Source organism: Saccopteryx leptura, chromosome 9, assembly GCF_036850995.1.
Source record: "Saccopteryx leptura isolate mSacLep1 chromosome 9, mSacLep1_pri_phased_curated, whole genome shotgun sequence".
Taxonomy (NCBI): domain Eukaryota; kingdom Metazoa; phylum Chordata; class Mammalia; order Chiroptera; family Emballonuridae; genus Saccopteryx; species Saccopteryx leptura.
Window position 1 is genome coordinate 27,040,945 of NC_089511.1, and position 20,085 is coordinate 27,061,029.

Here is a 20,085-nt window from a genome sequence, read left to right on the forward strand (position 1 = left end):
CTTCGGCCGCAGTCACATCTTCAGATGACCGCAGCGCGGGCCCAGGTTATGAATGCAACCTCATGAGACGCTCTCAGCAGCTTCCCAAGTCCTGACTCACAGAACCTCCTGAGATATAAATGTCTATCGTGTTAATCTGCTAAATGGGGGTGATCTGTTACAGCAGTATAACTGATTCAAAGGGTGCGGTAGGCAGGGCTCCCTTACACAGCCCTGAGTCTGGGCCTCCAGTGCACAGCCCGTGTGGGGGCCTCTTCCGGAGACACCTGTAAGGAGGGGGCGCAGCAGGAAAGGAAGGGGTGGGGCTGAACAACGCGGTCTCCGTGAGTCCCAGGGAGGCTCTGGGCGTCAATCACACCACTGGGCTGCCATCCTTGAAGCTAGGGGAGCTAGCTCGGGCCCACCTGCCTCTGTCAGCCACCAGAGCTGTGGGCTCTTCCCCTCTGAGCGGAACTGCACAGGTGAGGCAGCTCTCACCAGCGGAAGGAAATTCTCCAGAGAAGGGGGCCGACAGAGCTGTGAGCAGCCAGCTGCCCAGCTGGGAGGAGGGGCCTTTGTTTGGTCAAGGGGCTCTGGGTAGGGCTCCATGGCACACAGAAAACAGTTCAAGATCAGCTGCTCAGCTGGGAGGAGGGGCCTTTGTTTGGTCAAGGGGCTCTGGGTAGGGCTCCATGGCACACAGAAAACAGTTCAAGATCATGGGGCTGAGGGGTGACTAGGCAAGACAGACTAATAATTCAGATTTCTTTTCTGAAGAAACAGTCCTGGGAAGATATATGCTTTAAATCTTTAATTATTAGCTCTAGATGGGAGCTCTGTCTTATAGGACCATGGTGTAAATACTTCCAATATGGCCACCTGCCATGGTGTAAATACTCCCATTATGACCTCTTCCCATGGTACAGTGGTACCTTGAGATATGAACAGACCGACATACGAATGTTTTAAGGTTCTCACTGCCAGTGAGAACCCCGAGTGGCATCTCTGTGCTCCCCTCCTGCTTCCCCACAGGCTGCTCTGCAGGGTGTCACCTCCAGGAGGCTGCCCCTCCTCAGGGCCTGTGCTGTCCCAGAAAGTCCTTCCCCTCGTGTGGAACTGGAGATAGGTGAGGATTCCGGTGGGCTCAGGAGGGGGGAGTCTATATTATGTCCCAGGAAGGAAAGGAAAGAGTAGAAAAAACTGGAAGATGTCAATGTCAATCAATATAGTGGCTTCGAAGTCCAGGCAGCACTGATGTCCTATAAGTTGAACAACGTCCACCCACAGAATGCTTTCCCAAATGAATTCAGACAGACAGACAGACAGACAGATGCACACACACACACACACACTTCAATTCTAGTCTTTAGGTAACTAACTTTGCTGCTTATTTATATTAACTACTATTTTGTACAAAGTACCAACGGTTTTCTTATAAAGGTGGCATTTTCGGAAGGAGCACCCAGGCACGGTCCCACTTGGGGCTCCCTCTCCTGGATAGACCGGTCCCCCACATAGCCACAGTCTGCGTACCCAGCCCAAGGCCGTGTGTCCGGCTCAGGGAGGCCACCACGTCTGAAACTGAGACCGCGCTCCCTGACTCCCTCCTCTGCTCCGGCCTGTTTCCTCTGCGCTTACAAACACCAAATGTACGAAGTACCTGACTCGTCCTGTGTGCTGTCTGTCGCTCCCACCAATCTCCAGGCAGGTGGGCTTTCTGTCTGGCTGGCTCCCTGCTCTATCCCTCGCACCAAACATAGGTCAGCATGTCCTACACACTCAAATATTTATTGAATTAACAAATGAGAGAATGATTGCTTAACATTTGCATTCAAACACAGGTTCCGCTACTGGCTGTCTGGCTGGGTCCCAAACCCGAAGAGCTTACCACCGCGGCACTTGGCACGCCATCGGTCTGTCACGAGGCAGGCTCTCTGAACTCCCGTGTCAACAGGTTACCTCTCTCTCTATTTTCTTTACTTGTCACTAGTCAAGAAAACATCTCATCTCTTCCTGAGGAAGGAAGAGCATCTCTGTGCAAAAGAGGACTTTCAGTTCGGGGAGCCCGAAAAACAGGCTAGCTGAGTCTTTCTGTGGAAACCGAGTGGAGCTGACGTGCCCCCGGCCGCCTCAGCGGTCCCACACACGTCTGCTCGCGTGCTAATGAATCATTTCCATCCTCTCCATAAACAGGGGTCACGAGTGAGAGTATTGTTCTTGGACAAGACGGCGCATCCTCGAGAAACTCGCACTCGGGGTGACCCCAGCAGCAGGTCAGACTGTCTGTGTCTCCGAGGGCAGACGGAACGGGAGTTTGAATTACAGCATCAGGAAGTTCCCTCCTCGGCGAGCTCAGAGGCAGACTTCCCCCACGTCCCGGGAGGAGAACGGGCAACCTGAGGTGTCAGTGAAAGAACTCAGGTACAGAAAGTGTTATAGGATTCAGCATCTCCTAGGGTTTAAATTTAAAGGTGTGCATGGATGACAGTGTAAGAGAGGTGTGTGTGTGTGTGTGTGTGTGTGTGTGTGTGTGTGTGTGTGTGTGTGTGTTGGGAGGAAAGGCAACAAGGAACATGGGGAAAGAGACAGCAAAATTCCTAAATAACACTTGAATCCCTAATTTCAAAGGTCTTTTGAGCTTGCCCATAGGGGAAGAGAATAGACCTGATCATTACCTTCTAACTGCTTGTGACATGCTCACTGAACACACCTAGTCCACCCCCCCCCCAAAAAAAAAAAACACATTGCAGTTGAATCTCAATTTTAGAATGTTTTTTAAAAATTCAATAAAAATCTTTTCTGTTGGTTAATGGTCCATTTTGTGTTAAGAACTGAGTTCTCTTTATATACTGTTCTCAGCTTGACAACAGGGCTGAGATACAGGACGTATTTTCACTCCTTTATTCATGAGGAAGCCAGCCAGCTAGTCTCTGACTGCTCAAGTGACATCTACAGAAAAGGCAAGACCAAGATTCGAACTGGAGTCTGCAGAACACCGATGACCGCAGTGTTGGCTTCTATTCAGGGGAGGAGTGACAGGAAAGCTTGTCTATACCTGCTTACTTGGTTATTTGCCTCTTGTATGTCCATGCCCCACCATTCCCTGCTGACCTCCGGGTCTTAGGAGACTACATTTCCCATGGTCCATTGCCTTCTGGCACCTGGATGGGTTTGACCAACCGGAGACATTGGCGAAAGATTAAATAAAGCACAGCAGTAAAGGGAGGTGGCTGGGATCTCTCCCTCTATCACAGTTTCCAGTAGAAGCTCCACTGTCTCCTGCAGCTCCAGGCCCTGGTGGTCACACCCTAGCTTCTGGTGACAACACCCTGTCCCATTATTCCAGCAGCCACAGGGGTGGAAGAGCTGTTGCTAATCTCTGTGTTACCTCACCTCCCCTGTAGCTACTTCTTCTTTTTTTTTATTATTCATTTTAGAGAGGAGAGGGAGAGACAGAGAGAGAGAGAGAGAGAGAGAGGAGAGACAGAGAGAGAGAAGGGGGAGGAGCTGGAAGCATCAACTCCCATATGTGCCTTGACCAGGCAAGCCCAGGGTTTCGAACCGGCAACCTCAGCATTTCCAGGTTGACACTTTATCCACTGCGCCACCACAGGTCAGGCCCGTGTAACTTCTTAGCTCTTTCATCATCCATGTAACCGATTCCCTATACTCTGTCACTTCTGTCTGAAAGACCTTGGACTGGTTTCTATTTTCCTGGCTATCCTCTGGCTGACACATACTATCCTCTTTCAGAAAACAATCAAACATTACTCAGAGCAAGTTCAACCAACATGAGAACTACGGTTAGAATCAAAACAGAGTAAGGGGGCGACGCGGTGGCCACCGGCATGATCTAAATGATCTGGATCTGGTATTACACGGAGATCAGAACAAGGCTTTCTCGTCTGAGCTAAAGCCTGTCACTTGCATTTACTGTCTGTGTGACTTCAGGCAAGTTATTTTGGCCTCCGTGTGTCCTTGTTTTCACTGGTACAAAAAAAAAAAACCCACAAAAACCCGTGTCTCAGAGTCATCGTGGCCCAAATCAGAAATGGTGTGTGCGTCAAGTAGCAAAGCACAACTCCTGACATGTAGAAGGCAACCAGCAAATGTGACTGATTTTGCTTGCAGCCTAATTAGCCTCAGGAATCTGAAGGATTTCAAAAGGACTGAAAATAAACATTTTTCAGGAGTGGTGAGGGAAATGCGCTGCATTCAATTCGGGAGAAAATAGGAAGAAAGAGTGGCGTTTAGCGTGATGAGCTCTGAGCTGGATAGCAGTACCTGAAAGAATGCTAACCCTTGCAGGCTGCAGGGTGGGGTGTGGCCAAAAGGAGGCAAATATGACAAAAATGTTTTTGTTTGACACTCTCTTTTTTTTGGTATCACTCAGCCAGGAAATGTTTATTTAGCTTCTCTTCAATTCACGATTCACGGCGAGGGGGAAGACCCAGGAAGAAAGTGGCCCGTGCTGGGTCCTGAGACCGGGAGTGGCAGTCAGGACACCTGGGTGCCAGGCTCAGCTCACTTCCCCTCTATGGGCCTCAGTTTCCCCTGCTGCTAGTGGATTATTAGGTCAGTGGCGTGCAGCTGAGGATCACCTTTGCACTTTTAAATTGTGCTCTTAGCCAGGGCCTAGAGTCAGAGTCTAACTCAGAATAATCCTGGGAGAGGCCGCAGGACAATTTATCACTAAAAGCTCCAGATTTTGACATGTGCTCCTGCAGAATCTCCTGGGCCTCTAGCTTCCAAGGTCCCCTCTGGTTTTAGGACTCTCTCAGACCATGAACATACACCCAATGGCGAGGGACAGAGAAAAGATGGACCAGTGAGGATCACAGGAGATAGGAAAGGCCCCTGAAGGGGAAGCGGCTTCAATGTTGAAGGGTGGTTAAGAGAGACACAGCCTGACCAGGCGGTTGGTACAATGGATAGAGCATCGGACTGGAATGCAGAGGACCCAGGTTTGAAACCCCAAGGTTTGCTGGCTTGAGCATGGGATCATAGATATGACCCTGTGGTCGCTGGCTTGAAGCCCAAGCTCGCTGGCTTGAGCAAGGGGTTACTCACTCTGCTGTAGCCCCCGGTCAAGGCACATATGAGATAGCAATCAATGACCAACTAAGGAGCTGCAATGAAGAGTTGATGCTTCTCATCTCTCTCCCTTCCTGTCTGACTGTCTCTCTCTCTCTCTCTCTCTCTCTCTCTCGGTCTCTATCACAAAAAAAAAAACAAAACAAAAAAAACAAAAAACACACACAGGAGAGAAGTCATTGCCCGTAAGAGGAAAGGAGGTGAGAAATGCCCATTGTTTGGTAGAACAAAGGGGGTGGAGGAAAGGCACTACAGAGAAGCAGACAAAAAAGCAGGCTAGGAAGTTCCACCCAGCTCCACAGCTCCATGACCTTGAACAAGAATTCGTTGTCTCTGAGCTCTATTGTCTTCATCTGTACAAAGAGCACATAAGCGTACCCCTGTCAGAGATTTGTTCTGGGGGTTAACTAGGACAGACAGTGGGCACTTATTAATGCTCTCAATAAAAGAGAGCTAATACCATGGTGTTATTATCATCATGATTAGTTCTATTAATTTCTACCATCCCTTTCAACTCAATGGGCCTCTGCTTGGATCCACCATGCTAAACTGCTGTAATTAAGCAGGAATAAAATTGATCTGGGGGCTGGAAGAGAAGTTTGAATGAATGAGGACAGGAATGGAGAGAATCAGGAAAGGGGACAGAGAAATTGGCATGATTTAGAGCAGGGCTTCTCAATGCCAGCACTACTGATATTTGGGGTCAGACAACTCTTTGTGGTGGTGAGGGGCTCTGGTCCTGGGCATGAGAGGAAGGTTGGCAGCATCCCTGGCCTCGACCTGCTAGATGCCAATAGCACCTCCCTGTGTGACAACTAAAAACAGATCCAGACACTGCCCACCAGCCTCTGGAAGGGCAGACTCGCCCCAGCAGTGAGGGACTAGATTGAGAGTAATGAAAACAAAGATTTCCAAAAGGAGACAGAAATGGAGACCTAGAGGATTTAAAGGGGAAATCAGTTGTTTCAGTCACTAGGGAAAAAGGGCAGATTTTGTTTTTGTCTACTTCAACATGTTAGCTGTGTCCCTTGCAAGCCTTGCCTCTCCCTAGATGCTCCGTAAATGCAATTTGAGGAGAGGTGTCCGCGCTTTCTATACAGAAACAAGTTTCCACCCAGATGGAAAGAGCGTCTCAGCCCCGATGACTAACCGACGACGTGCAGGCCTTGGCTGATCCCCAGTTAGCACGGTTGCCTTGGAGACTGCGGAGTTTCCCACCCAGCCCATGCCTGACCTCTCCTCTCCCCGCGGTGCTCAGATGGCCCAGGGAAATCCTGGAGGCCGCCTGCCAAGAGCTGTGGCCAAGGTAACAGGTCTGCCTCCTTATCTGCGGCCTCAACTTCCCCCAATTTTTCCAAGAGGAAGACTCACCAGGCCACTGGGCTCATCAGACAGAGCTGCCTGACAAAGGCTGGTGGGCAGAGAGGCAGGACAAGCTGGCCCTGCTCCCTAACTGGGCCGCACCACCTCAGAGCCTCAGCCTGGGCGCAGGGACAGGAGGCGATTCCTCGAAGGCAGCCCCCCCCATCCCCCCCCCCCCCGAAGGCTCTCCCTCCTCCCTCCCCCCTCCCCCCTGCGCTGGCCTTCCAAGTCAGACGGGCAACACTGAGAGGTTTCCCTGAGTTGAACATTAATTCAAATACTCCAAGTGAGTACTTCAAGCAGCTAGGGCAGTGAAGTAGTGGACTTAACCTCTAGAATGTTCTTTGTCACCCCGATTTCATCACGGTCCACTTTGTTCTTAAGCTGAGGCTTTTGTTCATGCCGTTTCCTGTGTGGAAGATGTTACCTATTTACATTTTAAACAACCTCTTAAAGACATAAAACAGATTGTATGCTTTCTTTCTTTCTTTTTTTAATCCCCCATAACACATACTAACTCTGTGTCCTACCTCTTGCAGGTGCTTGGTCAGGGCTTGGCATGAATTATTAAATCAGTCAAAGTTGCCTGAACAGGTGGTGCCACAGTGGATAGAGCGTCGGACTGGGATGCAGAGGACCCAGGTTCAAAACCCCGAGGTCGCAGGCTTGAGTGTGGGCTCATCTAGCTTGAGCACAGGCTCGCCAGCTTGAGTGTAGGGTCACTGGCTTGAGCGTGGGATCATAGACATGACCCATGGTCACTGGCTTGAGCCTAAAGGTCACTGGTTTGAAGCCCAAGGTTGCTAGCTTGAGCCTAAGGTCACTGGCTTGAGCAAGGGGTCACTTGCTCTGCTGTAGTCCCCCCCTCCACCCCCATCAAGGCACATATGAGAAAGCAATCAATGAACAACTAAGGTGCTGGTGCCACAATGAAGAATTGATGCTTCTCATCTCACTCCCTTGCTGTCTGTCCTCTCTCTGTCTCTGTCACACATACAAAAAAAAAAAAAAAAAAAAAAAAGAAAGAAAGAAAGAAAAAGAAAAGAAGAAGAAGAAGAATGAGGTATAGTATTTGTAGTAGTTTCCTAGGGCTGTTGCAACAAACTGCCACAAACTCAATGGCTTAAACAATACAATCATGGCTCTGGAGGTCAGAAACCTGGAATAAATCTCACTGCGCTATAGTCGAGAAATTGGCAGAGCTGCATTCCTCGCCAGGAGTGGATCTGTTCTCTGTTTCTAAGGGACAGCTGTGTCCTTGCCTCATCCAGCTTCCGGAGGCCGCCTGCATGCCTTAGCTGTGGCCCCTTCCTCCAGCTTCATAGCCACCAATAGCAGGTTGAGCCTTTCTCAGATCATACTACTCTGACACCGAGCCTTCTGTCTCATTTGTCCACACATAAGGACCCTTATGATTACATTAGGCCCACGTAGATAATCCAAAAATAATCTATAAGGGGTCCTTTGGGTTACAACAATCTCGACATACAGTGGTATCTTGAGATAAGTACAGACCAACATACGAATTTTTTAAGATATGAGCTGTGAGTCGGTCCATATTTTTGTTCGAGATCTGAGCGAAACTCCGAGATACGAGTCATGATTCGGGAAGCTGCCGCTAGTTGGCGCACAGGTCCAGTATCAGCAGTTTGATATATGAGTTGATTGACTTACGAGCTCCGTTACAGAACGAATTAAATTCGTATCTCAAGGTACCACTGTATAAAGTTTCAAGTTTATGACGCTCACTCCCATAAAAACTTTTAAAAATTGAGACGTAAGTATTTCGGCTTATGCCATGAGCATTATACTTTTTTTTACACTGATTTTTTTCATTTTTTCTGTTGCTATAGTACAATGTACAGTACAATATATTTATGTCTTTTTCCTTTTTCTGTGGTTTAGTTGTGTTTTTATGTTCTAGATTATGATTTTACAACTGTGTTAGGATAGGTAAGTGACTTAGGCTTGGGTATGTTTTGACTTACACGAAAGTTCAAGTTACATCACTGTCATAGAAACAGAACTGTGTCGTAACCCGAGGACCCCCTGTATTTTAAAATCAGCTGAATAGCAACCTTACTTCAATTTGCAACTTAAATTCCCCTTTGTTATGTAAGGTCATACATTTGTAGGTTCCAGGGATTAGGACCTGGACTTTGGGGGAGGGGAGATCATTAAGAGCATCATTCTGCCTACCAAATTATTTCGTAGTCTATGTCCACCATATTTTAATTAAGCCAGTTTTCCATCTCAAACAAAAATGAGAGGCTCCAATTCCTTACTAAAACAGTGCCTCAATGTTCATCCAAGCAGATACATTAGAGAATTTCTCTGGGGTATATATACCCAGGGATGGTATTACTCAATCTTCAGTATAGTTATGAGACTATATATATGATTTCAAAAAATAAAAACAAATTATTTATTTTCTGACCCTCCAGCAATTTAGCTATATTGCTATAGAAAATATCTGAAGAAGTTACTGCTGCTATTCCCAAATTTCTTGTCCATCGCCACTTTTCAGGTGAGATCACCCTCCTCTGACCAGGCATGGTCATGTGACTTGCTCTGGCCAATGAAGTATGAATGGAAGTGAGACTGTGTCCAGCAGACTGAAGACTCATCTCCTTCCATGGAGCTCACAGACTCCCATGTGGGTACAGAACCTTCATCAAACTAGGTCTCTGAGTGATTCCAGTGGACAGAGGACCACCCCTCTCCCTGGCCAACCAACTGGGCTGGAGTGTCGGGGGTGGGGGGAGTGGAGTGTGTTGGGGGGGAGAATCAAAATTTTATTAGCAAAGCCACTGAATTGCATGGTTTTTGTTACTGCACCATAATGTAACCCTTCCTGACCAACACATCGTTAAAGCCAGAAATAGTCCAAAATTAAACTCTACTTAAATATTGAAAGCACATTCTTATCTAATCTTTCTATGTTTATAGCTTTATTCTTCATTTATGCCTCAGGCCTATGAGCTGCCTTTCCCCTCCCTCCCATGTACTCTGTTAATAAAGACATATTGAAATCATCTCTTGACTTGACAGTCATGCTCACTGGTGGGTGACGTCGTGTGATCCCTCCACTAGATAATTCGTTTCTTGAGGACTATGTCTTTTCATCAGGCCCAGGTACAAAAGACAGTCAGTATTTGGCACATTGGTCGTAGTCAGACAATGCCAACTCAAGAGGCTATCCTCCCCAGGTTATGTAAACTAGACAAGGCTCAGAGACAATAAAAGACCTACTACACTAGCCAAGGCTCAGAGACAATAGGAGACCAGTCAAGGCTCAGAGACAATAAAAGACCTACTACGCTAGCCAAGGCTCAGAGACAATAGGAGACCAGCCCAGGCTCAGAGACAATAAAAGACCTACTACACTAGCCAAGGCTCAGAGACAATAGACCAGCCCAGGCTCAGAGACAATAAAAGACCTACTACGCTAGCCAAGGCTCAGAGACAATAAAAGATCTACTATGCTAGCCAAGGCTCAGAGACAATAGGAGACCAGCCAAAGCTCAGAGACAATAAAAGACCTACTACGCTAGCCAAGGCTCAGAGACAATAGGAGACCAGCCAAGGCTCAGAGACAATAGGAGACCTACTATGCTAGCCAAGGCTCAGAGACAATAGGAGACCTACTATGCTAGCCAAGGCTCAGAGATGATAGGAGACCAGGCAAGGTTCCACAGTCAGGAAGAAGAGGGGTTAAGCGGAGAACACAGGTTCCCATGCGGTATAATTCCTCCAGGCCCAGCTGAGAGAGAAGCCTCCCAGGATACTTCCCAGGGCCTCACTCCCGGCCACCTCGCCCTTCCTACACAGACCCAGACCCAGGGTTTAAGTCAAAGAGGAACTGCCTGTGTTCCCCAGGGCCTGCGTGGATTCCCTTCCTTGTTCTCAGAGAAGGTGGCACTGGCGGGTCCGACATCTATGTCCAATGAAAGGAGCATGTGGGCTCACTGCTTCTCAGCATCTCTGTTACCCCTTTGCTAATACTTCCTCTCTGCTCACTCGCAAAGGGCCTCCCAAGCCTTCTGCATCAGATGGGTTATCATATACTATGATGTAAGCCCAGCATCTTGGAAGACATAAACAGCTCAAATCAGCAGTGTTCCTGGAAGTAAACAGAGACTGGAAGGTGAGGCACAGATGGAGAAACTCCAAGCAAAAAAAAAAAAAAAAAAAAAAAGAAGAAGAAGAAGTTGTGGGGCATGTTTGGTTTTAAATATAACTACAGAGCTTGCATGGGGGAGAAACCGAAATGATCCGTTTCCTCTCTTGTTATCATGAATGCGGTTCACGGCGATCCCCAAGGTACGCAGAGGCTTGGCTGCCGGCAGACGGTGTGGCTTCCCTTATCAGCCCATCAGCTGAGCTAACGTGACCCTGAGGAAACATGGTTTTCTCCCGCTCCATCTGTGCAAATAAACACGGGCCATGCTAACACCACTGGCCTGCAAAGTGATCTAAGTGATGTCAACGGATTCGCAAATAATGGCTCCCGTCCAGCTGGACCGCAAACACCGGTTTGTTAATTCCTCTGATTCTTCCTTTCCTGCTCGTTCCTGACCCTGACAGATTATCACCCCGAAAGTGAGTAAGTGGCTCCAGGTCAGAAGGCCCCGTCTGTTGCCAGGACCCAGACATTGAACTCTTTGAAAGGGACTGCTGGTGGTGACCCCAGAGGGCCAGAGGGGACGGTTAAGATGCTAATCCCGCAGTGCTCAGAACTCCGAGATCTGGGACTAGGAGGCTAAAGGATCTGACCAGCGGGGAGGCAGTCCTCACTGTGGGGGAGCTGGATGTCTGTGGACGACGTAAGAGAGCTTGAGCCTTAGGCAGCAATCTCTGGATGAGGTAACACAGCAAAGGGGTCAGGAACCTAAAGTCTGACCTGGATTTGAATTCTGCTCTGCCATGGGGGAGCACCTTACCCTGGAGCACGGAGCGGCCCCTAGCCTGGAGCACAGAGCAGCCCCTACCCTGGAGCACGGAGCGGCCCCTACCCTGGAGCACAGAGCGGCCCCTACCCTGGAGCACGGAGTGGCCCCTACCCTGGAGCACGCAGCAGTCCCTACCCTGGAGCACAGAGAGGCCCCTACCCTGGAGCACAGAGAGGCCCTTACCCTGGAGCACAGAGAGGCCCTTACCCTGGAGCACGGAGCGGCCCCTACCCTGGAGCACGGAGCGGCCCTTACCCTGGAGCACAGAGAGGCCTTTACCCTGGAGCACAGAGCGGCCCCTACCCCGGAGCACAGAGAGGCCCTTACCCTGGAGCACAGAGCGGCCCCTACCCTGGAGCACAGAGCAGCCCCTACCCTGGAGCACAGAGAGGCCCTTACCCTGGAGCACAGAGCAGCCCCTACCCTGGAGCACAGAGCAGCCCCTATCCTGGAGCACACAGCAGCCCCTTACCCAGCACAGAGCGGCCCCTACCCTGGAGCATGGAGCAGCCCCTTACCCTGGAGCATAGAGAGGCCCCTACCCTGGAGCATAGAGAGGCCCCTACCCTGGAGCATAGAGAGGCCCCTACCCTGGAGCACAGAGAGGCCCCTACCCTGGAGCACAGAGCGGCCCCTACCCTGGAGTAATTTACTCAAACCTTCCCAGCCTGTTTCACAGCTCACCTGGAAAAGGAGGACTAGTAGACCTAGAGAGGGTCATTGTGAAAATTAAAGAAGGTAATTGATACAAATGCACAATGCAGTCCTGTGCGAACTGTCCCATTTACAAGAAGCACAGTAATCATAGCTCACTGAACACTGGTGACTACTGCTGCTAGTAGGACGCCCAGCCTGTGTGACGTCAAGAAATAAGGTAGCCTGGACACACGTTCCCGGAGTCCGGGGGTGCAGGCCATCCGAGAGCAGAGGAAGTGTCATCCGATGGACCCGAGACACCCTGTGGGATGTGGTGGCAGTGGAGAGGCTCTGATCACTCCGGGCACTGCCCAAGGAGAAGATGGCTGGAAGTGAGGCCCCAGGAAGTGACCCCCCCCCCCCCCCCAGCGCTTAGCGCTCACACTGGTCTCCAAAGGAGCGCTCAGAGCACGGGCTACTGCCGGGAGAGGACAATCTAACCCAAGATCAGGAGAGGGCAGTTATTCTGTTGCTTGAAACTCTCTTTGTTGACTTCCCAAATCCATAGGATAAAATTAAAACTCCTTCCTGTGGGCAACAGGGCTGCCGCTTCCTAACCCTCCAGTGCAGGCTCCCCTGCGCTCCCTGCACGTGCCTCCCTCCCTTCCGTGCACCAAACACCTGGAGCTCCTTCCAAGCTCCCAGCCTCGGCAATGTTAGTCTCCCTGGCCCTCAGCACCTCTTCTGCACCCAGGCACCTCTGCGAGTCCGTGCCCCTCAGCTCCAGCATCACCTCTTCAGAGAAGCCTCTCCACGGTGCTGAGGACAAGCATCCCTGCTGTCAGGGTCCCATCTCTCAGCTGACAGGCAGGTCCAGAGGCCAGTGGTTTCCACTGGGACGGGTCCCTAAGTACTTCAACTTCCTTAACTTCCCTTAGCACATTTTCCTTTAAAGACACATGTACCCCTCAAGATGCCAAACTGTGCCAGCATCTTGGCTGATGTCTCCTTCTCAAATCGGGTTAAAAAAAAAGTCAGTTTCCACACTACACTTGACACTAATCGTTCTACAAAGTTTATGTCTGCCTCCACCACTACTGTAGCATCTACTTATAAACTGGGGCGATCAGCCCGTTTTCAGACACCTGTGTGGACACTGCCGCCCGGCTGGGGAAGGGAAACAGGCTGGGAAACGTCGCTCCGGACCCTCTGCACACACACACGCTGCCTCCCAGACGGTCCACACCTGGACGGGCTGTCAGCAGCCAGCGGGAGGCTGCTACAGCTTTAAGCAATCCAAGCTGAATGTAAGCGTTCAGCTGATGGAAATGCCTGCAGGGGGAGGGAGCTGTAATTACCTTCCCCGCAGTGATCACCCCAGGACATTAGCGCCTTTGTGGCATCCTGGGACTTGAGAGTGTTTCCCACAAAGGTGACCCCTGGAATGGAGAACTGATGGGGAAAATAGGGAGGGGGGAGGACAGGGAAGAAGTCTTTCTGCTCTGTGTGTAAAAAAAAAAAAGCTAAGTTCTGCTCTTCCTGACGGTTTTGGAATTCCAACATGAATGGCAGCGGCTGCCTCAGGAAGTTTCAGTTCCTCAAACATTATTTACATCGCTGCGCTGCACGGTGGCCGCTGCCGCTGTGTTACCGCTGGTTGTCTGAGCAGTGGAGGTGCGTGTGGCTCTCAGCACCAGGATTCCGGCCCCGCCTCAGCCAGGGCCCAAGTGAGAAGCCCTCAGAGGGAGTGCCGAGGGGGGCAGATTTGAAGCCTCAGACCCTACAGGCCACTCGCGATGTGGAAGGTTGACCTCCCCCTACAGCAGCTCAGACCCATCTCCCGTGCCCACACAGAGGGGCCTCTGCTTCATACCTACGAACCTAAGTGGGTGTTTGTCCTAACCAGCTGCTCCCCAACCATGCCCCTTCCTCCTGGGCATGATGGCTCCTGCGGTGGCTGGCGTGGTCTGATGGCAATGCCAGGTAACTCCAGGCTTAGCAAAATGACTGTGGGTCAGAAAATAAACCAGGTAGAATTCATTAATGTGTGTGTGTGTGTGTGTGTGTGTGTGTGTGTGTGTGTGGCAGAGACAGAGAGTCAGAGAAAAGGACCGATAGAGACAGACAAGAAGAGAGAGAGATAAGAATCATCAGCTCTTTGTTGTGGCTCCTTAGTTGTTCATTGATTGCTCCTCATATGTGCCTTGGGGGAGGGAAGGGGGGGTGCAGGGTGGCTACAGCAGACTGAGTGACTTCTTGCTCAAGCTGGTGAGCCTTGCTCTAACCAGATGAGCCCACGCTCAAGCTGGAGACCTCCGGGTCTCGAACCTGGGTCCCAGTCCAACGTTTTATCCACTGCGCCACTGCCTGGTCAGGCAGAATTCATTAATTTCTGGTGTGAGCCAGTCCTTTGCTAAGTCACTCACGCTAGCAGCTTGCACCAGCCGGAAACAATCGCTAATCACAGGCCCTCGTGACAATCAGAGACCATCGCCATAACAACCTCGATGCCAAGAGCCTCCTAAGTACCGTGGACAGTGCTGACAGCCCACCCACCCCGCTGGTGCCTCGGGCTACCTGCATGTGCCCTGGCCTCGCACTTGCAACAGCCAGCCCAGAGCTCTTACAGAGTCCGGCCTTGGCTTAAGGGCCGCCTTTGGCTTTGCTCACAGACATGCAAAGCCACAGTTCCTTGGAATGTATATTCACCTCTCCCTCTTCCTGGGGGTGGGTCTTCATGGATGACTGACAGGTCCAATAGTAGAAAATCCCCATTTCTTTCGTCCCACGGTCTAAGGAGCAGCTTACCTTCCAAAGCCTCCCTGATGAGATCAGGCTGAAGCTCCCTCCCGTCGGCAGGGCTTTGTCTGAACTTGCTGTCTCCTCTGGCATCTTTCTCTGCCCTGCCCGGCTCCCCACCCCTTCCGCTCTCCCCTGGGAGCTGTGCGGGAGTCCTCAGCCCCTGGTCCGCTCTGGGTCAGCTCAGCCTCACCGACTTTGAAGCACCCCCCACCCCCCACAGTGGCTTCTGCAGACGTGAAAGCAGGAAAAGGACACCCATTGTGGAGATCTGACCAGACAGGTGCTTTGCAAATACTTCCTCCCATTCCAGGAGTCACCTTCTCACTCTTCTGTTTGCTGAGCAGTTTCTTCAACTTGATGTTTCTAGTTTTGCTTCTGCTGCCTGCGCTTTGGGGTGTCGTATCCACGAAATCATGGCCAAGACCAACGTCATGAAGCTTGACTCCTGTGTTTTCTTCCAGTTCTTCACACAATTCAACATTCATGGATTGCATGCTTAGAATTTGTTCAGAGGATCCATGTCAGGTTAAGTGTTCTTACCACAATAACATTTTTAAAAAGAAGGAAAGGGTAGATCTATCTGCACAAGAAGCAATTCAAAGAAACACTGTGGAAATATAAAGGCCCCAAATAGACTGTCTAGTATATTAAACACATTCAGACCCTGCCCTCAGTTATCTTAGAGCCCAACATCTTATGTTTATGTACATCACATAATATATCTACTACATGATGTATACATACGTGTGGGTTTTTTTTTATATACATGCTAGTATGTAAGTAGATAAAACTAACCAGGAGGAATTAAGTGCCTATGGCTAAAACAGAAAAGACTAGTTTAGGACTCCTTCTCTCAGTAGTAAATTTGTGGAAAAACAATCTGGCTACCCTGGTGTCACCGTCCGAGAGTTGAGACATGCCTCAAAACAATCTGCGTCAAGAGTCTACGGCCATACCACCCTGAACGCGCCCGGTCTCGTCTGATCTCTGAAGCTAAGCAGGGTCGGGCCTGGTTAGTACTTGGATGGGAAAACAATCTGCGCCATAACCATCTCCTAGGGACATGACACCCGTGAAAACACCGAAAGGCTTTGGGGACCACTCCTTGGGAGCAGCGTGTTCCGTAGCTCCCCGCAGGGAGACAGTGAGAAGCAGAGAGGCCGGCACAGCAGGAGAACGTGGGTGTGGTGTCTGCCTCTACTACTTCCTAGCTCTGTGGCATTGCGGTTCCGAATATTAAAATATTTTGGCCAGTTTCTGTTTCTGTAAAATGGGACAGCCACCACACCCCTCACAGATCTGTGGTGAGGATTATTCATAGAAAGTGCCCAGCTCAGCAGCTGACATAGAATAGGACTCAGCAAAGTTTATTTTCTGTCTGTCTTACACTTCACCCTTTCTCTCAAGGACTCAGACCTAAGGAACACGCAGATTACCTGAATTGAGGGACTGAGAAATGGTCCTAATTCAAGGGGCTTTTTGAAGATAGATATTTGGTAAGCTTCTTGCAGGCAGAGGCTAAATCTTTTAAGTAGTTAGTACAGTGCCAAGCCTGCTGGAGATGTCCAATAAACATTTAAATAAGAATAGTTGCTTAAGAATTGGACTTTGATCTCAGTTTCCTTGAAGAGGTCGCCACCTTGTGGACAATGGTCAAAACAGCACACCTCTGGAACCGGTGTGTTTCTAGGGCCATTTAAACTGTGACGATTGATCTGCTACAATTTGTATCTCCTAGGTGCCGGGCACGAATAACAATGTGTTTCCAAAGAAGCAGAAAGGTAAATTAGAAAGGAAAAACAGCAACTTCTTCAGGTTCTGAAAAGATCAATGCATTTTCTTGGTTCTAATCCTTTGCTTAGAGATTCCATCATGTCCCATTTATTGGCCCTAAGAATTACAAATGAAAATTAGCACCTGACATCCTCAGACTCTACAATTGTAATCCTAAACCAAACCAAGTAACAAAGAAAAGACAAAGGCCTTACTGAGTTGTTCTCAGTCCATTAGTGGCTGGCTTGTTCAGTAGGAAACCCTATAAAGAAATATCTGGTCTCTGAAATGTTAACACCCACAGAGCAATCTGAGATCTAAGATATAAAACCATCTTTCATGGAAACACACTCGCAACATACACCTGAGTCTCCAAATGGTGGCCAGAGTCATAAAACAGAGCAGAAAGGAAATTCTGAATGGGGCTAGGGAATCCTAGGCTCCCCTCAAAGAATCTATATTCAAATGGAACTTGGACAAAGTGCTCTGCCTTCCTAGGGCTTAATTTTCTCATTTGTAAAATGAGTTGATAAAGTTTCCTCTCTGTAACCACTCCACGACCCCTTCTGGTTGTGGTTCCCAGAGGACGCGACGACGACGACGAAGATGATGATGATGATGATGATGATGATACGGATGGCCTTCAGCAGTCCCGACACCCAAGGGCAAACCACAGCACGCGCTTCTGCAAGTGCCTGGGCTTCGTTTACGACGCGTGTCATGTGGCCCTGCAGGACGCAGATAATCACCCCGCTTCACCAATCGGGTGTTTTCACAATGAGTCCATGGAAGTCTGGGGTCAAAGAAGCACTTATTAAGCAATGCCCACAAATTTCCTGAACAGGGTTTTCAAGCAAAGCCAATAATGTGAGGAAAGAGCTGCCCACTTCCATCAATTCATGTCTGCCTCTGCTTCCTGAAACATCCCCATTAGCGATTGTGATCAGCTCGACTCGGGGAAACCTGCAAGCCCTTTCGGCTAATTGGCTCAGGGAAAAAAAAAAAAAAAAGAGGTACAGCCCATACGCCATGGGCTGACCCTGTGGCTTCACCCTCCCCTCTTCCCCAGCAGTCGTTTCCTGCATCAAAGGGGCACACTGAACGGATATCTATCGCTGGTGGCAAAAGCCCTCCCGTTGGTCTTCGGTAACAGTAACTGGGTTGGGGGGCAAGGCAGTTCCTCTCTCGGACCTGCGCCCCGTCCCCGGGACAGAACATACACCAAGATCCCCCCAGTCACGCATCATTCGGGGTGTCTCCTCCTGCTCCTAGAGACGGTGACAGACTCCAGCAGCCTCATTCCCTGCCTGCCGTGCTGGAAAGCTGGCACCGGTCTCCCCGCTGAGATGCTCTTGTTGAAATGTGATTCGGTTCTCTTCTGTGTTGTCCTTGAACGGAGTCCGGGCCAGTCGTGCTGAGTAAGGGCAGGGAGTGGGCATCGGCAGCCTCTGGGGAAACTGCAGCGTACAGCGAAGAAGCTGGGCTGAGCCCTGGGATTGGCAGCTGGGGGTCCGTGTCACCCTCGAACAAGTGACTTAACAGGCTTCGGTGTCTTGATCTATAAAATGGGGCCGGGGTCCTAAACCGAAAGAGGACATCAGAATCTCTTAAAAGGCTGGTTCAAAGGGAACATGCCAGGGTCTCACCCCAGATTCTGAGCCCAGGGGTCTAGAGTGGGTCCCACAGTCTAATGCGAGTGGTTTTTAGTTGCTACCTCGTGATTCTTCTCAATGTCAAGTGCTCCTCACAATTTACGCAGTATTATTCTCATTGCAAGTAGTAGTAGTTTCCATATGACAGGAAAGGAGAATGGTGTGCATTTATTGATCTCTTACTGTATGAAGACTTTACATGTATTAACTCTTTTCCTACTTGTTTGATTTTTTTTATTATTTTTTACACCAGACCGAGATAAGAAGGGTACTTTTATAACCACTTAAAAAAATTATTGATTGATTTTAGCCAGAGAGGAAAGGGGATAGAAAGAGAAACAGGAACATCGATCGGCTCTTACATGTGCCCCGACTAGAGACCGAACCAGCAACCTCCACGCGTCAGGCCAATTCTCCAAGCAACGGAGCTATCCAGCCAGGGCAAGGCGGGAACTTTGATTATTCCCCTACTACAGAAGGGAAAATGGAGCTCCATCTGGGTCGTGTAACCTCTCAAAGTCACAGAGCTGGGATTCAAACCCCAGGCGTGTGAACTCCAAGCGTGGTGCCCCTTTCTGAACTCGTGAAACCTCTGGGGCCAGCTGGAGGGGAAGCAGAGCAGTCAGGTCGGACCGAAGGAGCCTGGCCTCGTGCCTGGCCGGTGCAAACACCTGCAGTCCCGGGGCTGGAGGGACGATCCCCCCCCGAAGCCCCCCTGAGCATCGGCGCCCCCCACTCGTGCCTCTCCTCACGAGGCCTCTTCTTCCACATTCCCACTGCTCCGGGGTTCAGAACTTCCTTCTCCTCTGGAAGCCCAGCCCTTTCATCAGGAAAGAGGCGGATGGGAGAGAGATCCTCTGGCAACCGAGATCTTCAAGCAGAGAAACGCTGGCGCAGGCTGAGTCAACGAGTCAACGATAGGGAGGCGACGCCCCAGCCACGCCCGCGGACCGGAGGCCTGCTCTGCGGAGGGCCCCGCGCTGAGCGTCGCCAGGACCCGAAAGCCGAGGAGTAGACGGTGTTCGGACCCCCTTCCGTTCATCATGAGAAGCTTTATCAAGCACATGTTTGATGCCAAACCCCATGTGAGCCTCCGAGGTACCAGGACACAGAAAACAGGTTCCCGGACCTCAAAGGACCAGTGAGCTAACAGGGCTAATTTACACATCGAAGTGCCACTTAAGACCCGTGCAGAAAGCCTCACTGAGCTGGATGGGGGATGCATACACAGCCAATGCCCCGGGGGCCACGAATGAATGAATTCATATTAAAGAGGAACGAGCACCACTCAAAGGTATAGTGAAAACAATGAAAAAGGGAAGGGGTGAAAGGGAAGGAAGCATGACCTGCAGGAGACACAGGAGGAGAAGCTTAGGGACGGATCGGCCTGGGAGCCTCACAAGATTCAGACATGTGGGGTGGAGGGGACATGCGTCCGGAAAGAGGGGAAGTAGTCAAAGTTCTGGAGAAACACTTCCTCAGGCTGGATGGGGCCGTTTACCCAGAGGCCAGAGCCACGTGGAGAGACAGGGGTGGCGCGGAGCCGGGACGGTACAGGTGCCGATCACAGGAGGGCCTGGGGAGTCGGAACCCTTCCGATACCGTCCCGCCAACACTTAGAAGAATTCTGGGGGCAGGTGCTTCTATGAACCCCATTCAACAGGTGAGAAAGCTGGAACGCCCACCTATAATCCCAGCAGGTAAGCGGTGAAGCCCAGGTGAGATCCCAGACACCTGGGCTCAGAGCACGTGACTTCAGATGACAGCACATGAGCCAAACCTGGCATGTCACCTGTTTATAAATACACTTTTATCTGCACACAGACATGCCCAAT